The following is a 12,992-nucleotide window of genomic DNA, read 5'->3' as shown; positions in this document are numbered from 1 at the left end:
TCTATATAGGATTCTGAGGAAAATCTTGTATGTACAGTCTAGGAGAGAGATACCTCTGTAATTATCTGGATTGCTTTTATCTCCTTTTTTGTGGAGTGGGTGGATTATGGCTATGGTCCAATGTTCAGGGAACTTTTCTGTTCTACAGATTTTTGTTAGGGCCATGCGTAAGGATGTTCGAACTGTACCACTGGCATATTTCCACATTTCTGCGAAAACTTGGTCTTCTCCGCATGCCTTATAATTTTTCAACTCTTTGAGTGCAGTTTCCACCTCTTGGATTGTTGGGGATTTATGAGTTCAGGCAGGGTTTTGATGGGCGTGTCTGTATTAATTGCTAAAAGTTCCTGGGGTTTTTCACAATTCAAAAGTTTAATTAATGCTTTTGCCCTGATTTTGGCATTTTCCTTGTCATTATGTGTCGTTTTTCCATCTACACTTTTCAGCATTAATCTGGGAGGGGCGAATTTTTGTACTTGTCTTCTGAACATTTTGTAAAAGTCTCCGGAATTGGTTTTGTGGTAGTGTTCTTCTATTGAGTTGATTAGATTTTTCTGTGATTGTCTCTTGGTTTGCCTGATAATATGTGTGAACTTTTTCCTGATATTTTTGAGGTTGGTTGTACTTTCTTCTGTTTTGTGTGTTTGAAATTTTAACCATGCCTGATGTCTTTCTTCATGAATTTTGTCACATTCTGAGGTCCACCAGGCATGTTTTTTACGCGTGTTCAATGGGGCTAAATTTTCAGATTGTTGCCTGAGAATTGGAACCAGTTCTTCTAAGTTATCTGTCAGTTTTATGTTTTGTGTGACTTCTCTATATTTATCATTCCTAGTTAATTGGTGTGGATCAAGGTTCCTCTTTCGTTTATTGCATCTTGTTTTTTTGTTTTTTAGTGGTGTGAACTTAATTTTGATTTTGACTATGTAATGACCTGAACCTATATCTACTCCTCTTAATACTTTAACATTGTAGATTTCTCTGTGGAAGGTTTTGTCCATAAATACATGATCCAGCTGCCATTCCCCTTTTCTCCAATCAGGATGTTTCCAAGTTTTAAGTTTGTTGGGCCTCCTTTTGAAGTAGGTGGACTTTGAGATCAGTTTGTGTTCTCTGCAGAGTTCAACAAGTCTTTGACCATTCTTATTTGTATGTTTATGTGGAGCCCATTTCAAGGTATTAATACATAAAAAATATAATAAACGAAAAGTAAAATTATTCTTTGCAAAACATTTTAAAATGGATCTCTTACATTCCTAAGTTATCAAGTTTTGCCCTTTTACTTCAAGGGCAGCATTTTTCTGCTTTCCCACTTGGATATCATCTTAACATTCTACAGTACACAGTGAGTCAATCCACACCCAGCGTTTTAATATTGTTATGTGTCTTGGGCACAAACTCTTTACAGTTACGTTCATTTCTCATTTGCACTCTATTGTCTTGTTCTGTACAACTAATTTGGATATCATCCAGTAGATAGTGGCAGAGGGTCCAAATTTGCAATCTATTTTAGTTCCTTTTTCCAGCACGATTTTTGGTATTCCTTAGGGGAATGTTGTTATGTGACCGGCTAGCAAGATGGAGATTTTGATCAGCCCTATAGCCTTCGTGGGCTACTATAATTTATTCACCTGCTTTAAGGTGAAAATATTAGGGTGAACCACTTTCAGTGCCTGGCTCATTTTGCTTCTTGCAATATGCTTTTAAGGTAATATCATATCTTTATATTTATTTTGAATTTCCCAAATATTTGCATCTCGGTGGTATCTGGCATGTAACAATTGCAAGTGATAAAAATCATTGTTATCCGTATTGAAGATACTGAATGTAGGATGCTAAAAGGTTTGTCTTGTCACCTATTCAATACATATAAATTATACAATTTAGGAATTTATTATTGATTCCACTTGAGACATGTTTCGCCCTTCATTGAGGGCATCATCAGTCAAATTATCTCCTCAAGGCAAAAATCAGGTACCTGGTTAGTAGTTGACATGCACAAATTAACACATATTATTAATACACATTACAAAAATTAAGTATGAGAAACAGTTGTACAATAGTGACGGTTGAACATATAGGTTTAAAGAATAAGAAGTCAGCACCAATGCGTAAAATTAAAATAGTAAGAGTTCGGCAGTGATGCTCTGGAGAACAGTTGACGCAATCATTTTTGGTTACAAACATTGACGCCGAGCACTATACCCTTTCTCCCTTGATTGTTATAATGTATATATTTTTAAAACTTTATATTTCCCTATGATTGCATCAACTGTTCTCCTGGGCACCACTGCCGAACTCTTACTATTTTAATTTTACGCATTGGTGCTGACTTCTTATTCTATAAACCTATATGTTCAACCATCACTATTGTACAACTGTTTCTCATACTTAATTTTTGTAATGTGTATTAATAATATGTGTTAATTTGTGCATGTCAACTACTAACCAGGTACCTAATTTTTGCCTTGAGGAGATAATTTGACTGATGATGCCCTCAATGAAGGGCGAAACATGTCTCAAGTGGAATCAATAATAAATTCTTCGGGAGATAGTAGGTTCGAACCCCACTGTCGGCAGCCCTGAAAATGGTTTTCCGTGGTTTCCCATTTTCACACCACGCAAATGCTGGGGCTGTACCTTAATTAATGCCACGGCTGCTTCCTTCCCACTCCTAGCCCTTCATTGTCCCATCGTCGCCATAAGACCTATCTGTGTCGGTGCGACGTAAAGCAACTAGCAAAAAAAAAAAAAATAAAAAAAAATCCTAAATTGTATAATTTATATGTATTGAATAGGTGACAAAACAAACCTTTTAGCATCCTACATGTAACAATTGAGTCTGTTTAATGTTTGTTTATACTTGCTTCGTCTTTTATTCGGGCCTGTATATTTGTGCCCGGCATGAAAAGGGATATTTTAGAAAACATTAGAGCTGTGGTACCAATCAATGTTGTAAGCTGGTCAGAACATGTTAGTGGGTTTCTACTCTGCTGATGTGGCTACTTGCAATGGGGAAAAAATGTTTGCTGATTTCTTGGGTTCTCTGGTTCAATCCAAATTCAACAACATTGGGATAATGTTCATAGATGATGCATTTTCTAAGTTTGCGTGGCTGTTCCCTGTCAGGAACATTAATTCTAGTGTGGCCATTGATTTGCTTTCTCGGAATATTTTTGGTGTTTTTAGTCCTAAATTTCTGGTCTTGGACAATGCTCCTACCTTTACCTGTCGTAAATTCTGTAAATTTTGTTTCTCATGGAGTGCGACCCATATTTATTTAAGTCCTCGCCACCCACAGCCACTACACATCAAAAGGTTTTGCAGGAATCTGCGCTCCTGTTTGAGTGCTTTCCACAACGCTGACCACCGTCATGGGATACTTATCTAGCCTTTTTTGTTCTGATTCTCGTACAGCAGTATATGAATCTAGTAGACATACCCCTGCAGAGTTGTATCTTTGGAGGAGTGTTGCTGATCCTCTTACTTCAAATTGGAACATAGCTTACCTGTCGCAGCCTTCAAGAAGCCAAACATGAAAGAAAAATGGAAAGTGGTAGTGGATACCCTTAAAAAAGTCCTAGGATATGTGGCGAAGAGGTGCAAGAGTAGAGGTCCAATTCCTTTCAAAATAGGAGACCTCATTGTGGCCAAATGGTTCCCTACCAGCTCCAGTGTCAACCAAGTGAGCGTGAAGCTATGCCAAAAATGGTCTGGACCTAAAAGACAGTAAGGTTGGAAGACACAGTAAATGGTAAGATCTTGAAGACTTACACTTCATTGCTGAAACCCTATCACCCCAGAGAGGTGTGATTTTCTCTACTGGTTTTAGCTTTTCGCATGTCGGGCACATGTCTTGTGGATTTTAAGACAAATGTTATAAGTGATCTCTCTGTTACAGGAATGTGAGTTTATATGAGATACAAAATGAACACAACCTTGATTATTATTCTGCACTGGACAATATGTTACACAGCTGTTTGCCAGAAGGAAAGAATGTGGGTATGGTTACTTTATATTGTTAGGATTATAAGAAAGGGAAAAAATTGTATTGTTGCCAAATGAATAAACCAGCTATTATAATACTATTGCGTACTACGTAAAGTGTTAACATTATTACTTGGTGTGAATGTAAAGGAAATGCAGACAAACATTTACTACTGATATTGGCACAATAATAATTATTAAATTAATAATACTATAATACAATAATATGCAATATTTTGATTACATTAACTAGGGACTAGTTTCAGCCTAGGCTGGCCATCTTCAGCCTTAATGTAAAACATCTAATAAATAAACAAATGTACATACACACAATTGACATAAAACAAATGAACAAATATACAATTGACATTAAAAACTGGGATGAAATTATGAGTAAATTTGAAAATAAATTAGGCTCTAAATTCTTAGCATCTCGAGTATGAACATCATCAAGACTCTTTCATGTACTAATATTCATAGAACTGTTAGTTCCATCACTGCTAATCATTACAATTTCAATTGTAAAACGGGAACTGGTAAATGTTGATGCTGTAGTCAATCACCAAATCTACTTGAGTGGTGTTAGCCGCATGCATGTCACTGGACGCCGCTGTAAATAACCACCAGCTGATGCAGAACTGCTAGATGGTGTTTCAATACCAATCAACATAATAAAATGCTCCCATAGTGCTTGTTAAAATCATGCTGAAATGTTGTTGGACACTGTCAGGACAGCACATGAAGAGGTGGTTAAAACAGATACATTGTGTCTGGTATAAAATTTGCCATTCATTGCAGTGTCCATGAAGTCAACCTGAATAAAATTAGATAAAATTAAATTAATGAATTGAAGGAGAGAGCATGTTAGTTAGATGGCATAGGTTATATGAGACTTACCTCTCATTGCGGCATGTGGTGTCTGGCCTATTGTTGCCTGTGCCTCACACTAACGGTTCTGAGATTCAAAGGAAAAGGAACGGGCGGGCAAGGAGGGAGAGGTGGCGCAAGGGGAGAAGGGTGGAGAATGTTTATGAAAGGCTAACAATCAACTCATTGAAGAAGGAAGGTTTTACTACAAGGATATGCTTTTTTTAATGTTGTACATATAGTGTCATGCAGTAGGTTGAGGTAGGTTTATGTTTGTTATTAAGAGATGTGCGCACATAAATTTTTCCTTACATTTACATAAACAAATGCTTCCGGCTGATCACCGAGGAATACAAGCCAATCCACACCCTGCGTTTTAATATTTAAATGTGTCTTGAGCTCAAACTCGTTATAGTTATGTTCATTTCCCACTTGCACTCTATACTCTTGTTCAGTTCAACTAATTTGCATATCATCCGGTAGATAGGAGCAGAGTCAAAATTCACAATCTATTTTAGTTCCTTTTCCCAGTGAGTTCTGGCATTAGTTTGGGGAGTGTTATTATGTGACCGGCCAGCAACATGGAGGTGTTTGATCTGCCCTGCAGCTACAATAATTTATTAACCTGTTTTAAGGTGTAAATATTATGGTGAACCACTTTCAATGCCCAGTTTATTTTGTTTTCTGCAACATGCTTCTAAGGTAATATCATACCTTTATACATATTTCGAGTTTCCCATCCATTTGCACTCAGTGGCGTCTGATATGTAACAACTGAGCCTGTTTTATGTTTGTTTATATTTGATTCTGTCTTTTATTCAGGCCTGTATTTTCGTGGCTTGTTTCCACATGTCACATTAGAGTCATTTCCATTTTTTGTAAAATAAGCCCTCCCTGTAGCAGAGCATCATTTGGTTTATTTTTGAGAGTGTGCCTGTGTGGGTGCTTGATCGTTATGAGGCTTAGTATTAGGTGCTATTTTGCTCTCTTAGTGAGGGATGGTTATGTGATTACAGTTTGGGACCGTTGTTTAATTATCTCTGTTTCGTGCCTTAGCATCTTCCCATTTATAAGAAGGAAGCACCCACCAACTGTGGCACCTCCTGGATACCAGCACTGATCCCTCACACCAGCAAGATCCCTCTCTACATTATAGAGAGGCTCAAGGCTGTTTTGATGCCATAAATTGATGAAAAACAATGCAGCTCTATACCAAGAAAGGGTACCAAGGAATAATATTAGCAGCAGATCCCATATTCACTTGCTAATTAGACACTCTCGCATATTAGAAACCCCTGACTTTTGAGAGAGAAAAAAAACTAGCATACAAGAATCCACCAACATAATTCATCAAAGAATATTTCATTTTTCAATGAGATCTTTCGTTGTGCTACAATGACAGCGCAAAATGTTTTGAATGTTAATGAATCAACAACAATGACATAACTTCCTTTTGATAGAGACCTGTGTTTTGTGCAAAAGCCTGCTACTACACGAGTTCTTTTATTTTAACTTCTTTTTTTTAATTATGGAGCAAAATAACATAAGAAAAACAAGAGATGTAGTTTTATCAATGCTTTCAAATTAAAAGCTGTGCGTTTTTCAAAAGAACACGGTGTAAAGCCAGAAGCTGAAGAAATTAATACTCAACCTAACATGCTCAGATATTGGGGCAACCAAAGAGAGAAACTGAAAGCAACAATTAATAAAAGTATGCAGTTTTTTATGGTACCAAAAAGGTAAATGTTCTGAGATGAATACTAAAGTGTTAGAGTATAAAACTAAGTTGAGAAATGCTGGTTTTGATGTAACTAATGATATGATTCAACAAAGAGCACTGGAAATAGCAAAATAATATGAATCTCAGTCAGTAAAAAAAGATATGGTTTTATTTTCCATTTATTTTTTTACAAAAAATATCTAGGGTGTCTCTTTTATGTTAGGAAGAATTTATATCAGAAATATTAAGCATATTAAAAACAAGCACCATCTTGAACGTGAACTTCAACATGGGAATCATTCTGCTTTTCATGTCTCTCTAGTGTTCCTTAACTTTTGCCACCCTTATTTATCTGTGTCTTATGTTTCTTCCCTTTTCCTTTAATTATCTGACTTTCTCCTTGTCCTACATTTTCCACATCAAGACTACAGATCTGTCAAGGTGGCTCCTCAATGAGGGTTGAAGCCCACCCTGCTGATGAAGTTAGGTGGTGGTGGTATTTTTGTTTTAAGGGGAAGTACAATGAGGTAATCATCCTCTCTGAGCAACTTAGTAGAAAAGAAGTTGAAAATATAAAACAAAATTATTTATTCAACAAAGGAATTTGGAAACGCAGTACAAAATAACACAAAAACAATTATAAAAGTAGGCCGAAAAAATTATTAACGCATCAAAAGGGAACGTACGTTCCCTGAGTAACAGTACATTTGTAATTTATATACCCCTGATAAGTCCACTGTCACACATAAAGGGGATGACGAGATAAGCAGTAGTTGCGTCATCGGCTAGTATGCATTCGACTGTTTCCTGCAAGCTGAGGCTCCGTCTTAGGCCAAAGAGATCGGCGCACTCTGTGAGGATGTGGGCCACGGTGAAGTCGGCACCACAAGAACACACTGGGGGGTCTTCCCTCTTTAGGAGATAAGAGTGCGTGGATCGTAAATGACCTATCCTCAGCCTACACAATACTATGGCCTCTCTCCGTGAAGGCCAGAAAGAGGACCGCCACACGGTAGTTGTTTCCTTAATTGCTCTCAGCTTGTTGGGAGTTCAGATAGCTAGCCAGTCCGATTCCCAGGACGCCAAGATGGTTCGACGTAGCTGAGAACAAATATCCTTAGCAGGTACAATGACAGGTCTTGGAGGTAAATGTACAGCTTCCTTTGCAGCTTCATACGCAAGTTCGTTTCCCGCAATCCCAACACGGCTTGAAAGCCATGCGAAAGTGATTCTGGTGCCAGCATCCCTTAACCTGGCTAGAAGGTCATGTATCTGCTGTACCAGTGGGTGTTGCGAGAAACAGGTTTCAGTAGAATTCAGAGAGCTTAACGAATCGGTACACATAAGAAAATGGCTTCTTTCGTCATGCTGTGCGAACTGCAGAGCTTCTAAGATGGCGTAAAGCTCTACAGTATACACGCTACATACTTTAGGGAGCGAGATCTTCATACTCATATCATCAATGACGAAAGAGTAACCAACATTATCTCCGATTTTAGAACAATCCATGAAGATAAGTCTCGCAGCCGGATATTGGTGAAGGAAGTCCTGGAAATACCTCCGATAAATGGAGGAATCCGTGTTCACCTTGGGTCCACGAAGCAGATCTAGACGTATATCCGGTCGCAGAACCAACCACGGAGCTACCTCACTAAGTGTTTGTTCAAGACAACCACCAATATCGATATTCAAATCATGACACAGGCTATCAATCGAAACCCAACCGGCCGTGTGGCATTCGGCCGGTGTTGGCACCTCTGGTGGTATTGGGTACGATAGATGCATTGATAGCTTGGATGTAGCAGCATTTCACGAATTTTGGCAGCGTACATGAGGAGTAACTGTTGCCTCCTTATCCGTAAAGGTGGAACTCCCGCTTCAGCGAGTAGGCTGGTAATGGGGCTAGTACGGAAAGCTCTTGTTGCCAGCCTAACTCCACTATGGTGAATACTGTCTAAAAGGCTCAGTGTAGATTTTGATGCTGAGCCATAAGCCGCACTTCCATAGTCAATTCGGGAGAGGACCGTCGCCGTGTAAAATCTTAGCAGTACGCCATGATCAGCCCCCCACGAAGTGCCGCTGAGAAACTTAAGCATGTTAAGTCTCTTCATGCAGGCAACCTTCAACTGACAGATGTGGGGCTGCCACGTAGTCTCTTATCAAAATGGAGACCCAGGAATTTGCAGATGTCAGCCACTGGTAAGACACTGTTTTGCAAGCGGAGCTCTGGTTCTGGATGCACAGGCCAACGAGGACAGAAGTGTACAACTGAGGTTTTCGCTGCTGAAAATCGAAAACCATGTTGCAGGGCCCATCTGTCGACTCGGTTAATAGCTTGCTGTAGCTGTCTCTCAGCAAACGCCACCCTTCCGGAGCTGTAATGTAGAGCTAAGTCGTCTACATACAGCGATGGAACGACTGCGGACCCAGCAGCGGCAACTATGCCGTTGATGGCGATTGCGAAGAGCATGACACTCAGTACCAATCCCTGAGGTACTCCATTTTCCCGAAAGTAATATTGAGAAAATGCATTCCCCACTCGGACTCAAAAGAGATGGAGGGACATGAAGTTCTCAATAAACGTTGGCAAATTTACCCGAAATCCCCACTGGTGTAGTGTGGAGAGAATCCCATATCACCAGGAAGTGTCGTAAGCTTTCTCCAGGTCAAAAAACACGGCGACTAGGTGTTCTTTCCGGAGAAAGGCCTCCTGAATGGCGCTCTCCAGTCTGACCAGATGATCGGTGGCAGACCGATGAGAGCAAAAACCACACTGGTAGTTAGACAAGAGACCCTCCTATTCCATGGCCCACACAAGACGCTGGTTAACCATCCTTTCAAATAGCTTACAGAGGCCATTTGTAAGGCATATTGGCCTATAACTGTCCTGAAGTTTTGGATCTTTACCTGGCTTGGGGATTGGTAACACAATTCCCTCACGCCACTGAGATGGAAACACTCACTCACTCCATATTCTGTTGAATAGGGTGAGGATATCCTTGAGAAATCTGCCACTCATATGCTTAAGCATTTGATTATGGATTTTGTCCGGTCCAGGAGCCGTATCTCTGCAGAGCGTGAGTGCACTCCGCAACTCCCACTCCGTGAAGGGCACGTTGTAGGGATGCGAAGCACTAGAGACAAAAGAGAGATGGTGTGCCTCCGCTTCACGCTTAATTGGAAGAAATGCAGAGTTGTATCTCCTAGAGCTGGACGTATCTGCGAAATGTGACGCGATGTGGTCGGCAATGACTGAAGGAATCGTAACTATATCTCCATTAATAGAGATTCAGGGTAATGAGGGCACATTCTGTACTCTGACAGTACGGCGGAGTTTTGTCCACACTTGTGATGACGGATTATGTGCCCTGATGGATGACACATACTTTTCCCACGTAGCTTTCTTACTTTCTCGAAACATACGGGCCTTCACGCGCAGATGCTTAAATGTGATATGATTGGCCATTGTAGGATTCCGACGATAATGCTTAAAAGCCTGCCGGCGATCATGTATAGCTGCTGCAATTTCATCCGTCCATCATGGGACCTGTTTCCGGCGACGATTACCGGACGAGGAAGGAATTGTTTCCCCTGCAGCAGCCAAAATTCCAGTGGTAATGGAAAAAACATGGTCGTCAACAGACTCCAGCATATCATCAGCCATCACTCCGCGTTTCGTAAATTCTGGCCAATCTGCCCGCCAAAGTAACCAGCGCTTGGGTACTTCGGACTGTCTATGATTCAAGACAGATAGAATTATCGGGGAGTGGTCACTATCACAGAGGTCGTTGTGTACTTGCCACCGTAGCAAGGGAACTAGGACACGGCTACACAAAGTGACATCCAGGTGTGAGAATGTGCCATGTGCGCTGCTGAAATGTCTCGGTTCCCCTGTATTAAGCACGCAAAGATCAAACAGGTTGATCATTCGCTTGAGCATCCTCCCACTAGCACAGGAAGACGGAGAACCCCATAGTATGTTACGGGTGTTCACGTCTCCCAGCATGAGGAAAGATCCTCATCCCTCTTCGCTGAAGATGTCGGAGCGAACTAGAGTAGAAACGCCCCCAGTTGCTGTGCCATCCACAGCTACTTTGTCGTTGGAATAAAGATGATATCCTCTCATAGTCGTGTCATGTCGTGTCCAGGTCTCACATGAGATTCCTCTAGACAGATTACGGAGGCCGCATAGACGGATATCAATTGACGTAACTCAGCTAGGCAACAGTGATAACTACTGCAGTTCCACTGCAATAGTGCCATTGTGTGGATAGGTAAAGCTTCGAATTCAGGGCAATTTCTTTCCCTTCGTTCGGTCCTTTACCTGCCAGGTTCCGCCGTCTTTGTCGGTATCATTTTTGTCACAATCACCACCCACGACAATGAGTGGTTCAGTCTCCATTGTCTCCTCAGAAGAATGAGGCGCGGTGACTGGACCCTCCGCGGAAGGTGATCTCATTGGTCGGGAACAGTGGGCCTTCTTCCTGGGAGAACTAGGTTCTCCAGAAAGTGATCGAACAAGAGGGTGTTGGGGCCTCTCGTTCTTGCCCACCATTTCTGTCTTTTTAGGAGGAGAGCCAGCAGATGGCTTGCCGGATTTCTTCGGGGATCCTGTGAACCCCGACTGAGTTGGAGAAGGCTTCTTCTCAAGTTTTTTAAGGGAGCTCTGTGGCTTCACCTTTTCCTCCTTTATGATCTGGCATTGGAAGAGGGCTGGACTTTCCAGGGCCCTTCCCAGGCAACATTGACAGTACCGCTCTTTTCGGTGCTTCACGATTTGAATCTCCAGTTTCTTTAGATATTGAATTTTGTTGCTGGCTTTGACTTTTCGATGCATTTTCAGTACTCGTGCCCTGTACAAAACTCTGTGGAGTGATCTGCACATCTGCGACCTTTTTAAGCGAAGGAGATGGAGAACTCCGGAGCAGCCATGGACTTGAACTTCCCCCGGGCGTCTGGATAAGATAGCTTATCCAGCGTTTTTATCTCCTGGATCTTCTTCTCCCGCTTGAATGTGGGGCACTCCTTGGAAATTGGAGCATGTGTACTCGAGCAATTGACGCACACAGGTGGTGGTGTGTATTCAACCCCAGCATGCTCGCACTTCCCACACATTTTGCAGGTTGTCGAACCTGTACATCACAATGAGGTGTGGCCAAACTTTTGACAGTTATAGCACCTCATTGGTGCCGGAATATATGGACAAACAGTCAGACGATACATTGCCACTTTTATCCGTTCAGGTACGGTCTTGGCGTCGAAGGTAAGGATGAAAGCACCCGTATCGAGTAGCTTATCACCCACACGCCTCTTCAACCTCTTCACGTCGGTTACATCCCGACGTGATAGGTACCAGATCATCGTATCATCGGAAGACTTAACCAAATCCCTGTGCAATATAACTCCCTTGCAGGAGTTAAGGGTTTGGTGCTTCTCGATTTTCACCTCTACCTTTCCGAATAACTTTGCTTTAAGTAGCCATCTGGACTGTTCAGCCATAGATGTCTTGATTAGTAAAGATCCATCGCGGAGCTTGTGCATCTCGTCGACTTCACCAGCAACAATTTCTTCGATGGAATTGCTGATCATGAAAGGAAATTCATCAAGAAAACTATTACCATCGACCCTGGAAGCAACCAGGAATCGAGGAAGACGTTCGTCACTTACATAATCCACTGAAACTGGAGTATACAGCTTGCGTTTCTTGCCAATCTTGCACGCAGATTTTTGAAAGGTGCCACCCTTTGATAAGGAAGGAATAGAAGAGAGGTTCCGTTTTTTGGTCCCATGAATACTGCGGAAATATGAAGTCGACCTTCAGCAGAGCCAAGGAGATGTAGTGAAGGCAAGGCTATAAACTCCAGAGGGTACCCGGTATCTGGAGGGAGTCGCTAGGAACTACTCACCCAGTAGCCATGAATCACCTTGCCACGGCCCGAAACTTTTGATTGGCGGAGTATAAAACCTCCGTACTAACCTATTCTACTCGAGGCAGAGAGGGTGGCCAGACAGGAAAAGGAATGAAATTTAAGAAGACAAAAATAGAAGAGTAGAAATAGTAATCAAGAATAAAGAGCACAGACACCTCTCAGGCAACTCGGGGGACACCTTGTTAGTCTGGCCCTACACCGAGGCCAATCCAGCATGGAAAACCCTGAGCTGGCCCTACACCGAGGCCAATCCAGCATGGGAAACCCTGATCAACAAGCACACAAGCCCCCACACCGACGTCAAGGTCATGGTGCCCTAGAGAGGGCGATGAAGCTAGGAAGCAGAAACAAGCTCATTGGGGGCTAAGAAGAAATAGATGTGGGAGAACTGGGTCTTGATGAACTGGTCCACGACAAGATACTTTTATCACTACTGTGTAGGTGTAGGGCCAGACTATCAAGCTGACTAAAAGGGTATGCAAGTTAAG

At 41.6% G+C, this 12,992-nt stretch overlaps 1 protein-coding gene across 1 annotated transcript in view; it reads right to left on the bottom strand.

Moving 5' to 3' along the window:
- LOC136858059 (probable E3 ubiquitin-protein ligase HERC1) overlaps positions 1-12,992 on the bottom strand; it is an 850,878-nt gene that overhangs the window by 545,882 nt on the left and 292,004 nt on the right. The window lies entirely within an intron of this gene.

Source organism: Anabrus simplex, chromosome 1 (assembly GCF_040414725.1).
Source record: "Anabrus simplex isolate iqAnaSimp1 chromosome 1, ASM4041472v1, whole genome shotgun sequence".
NCBI classification, from domain to species: domain Eukaryota; kingdom Metazoa; phylum Arthropoda; class Insecta; order Orthoptera; family Tettigoniidae; genus Anabrus; species Anabrus simplex.
This window is presented reverse-complemented; position numbering and strand designations above follow the sequence as displayed.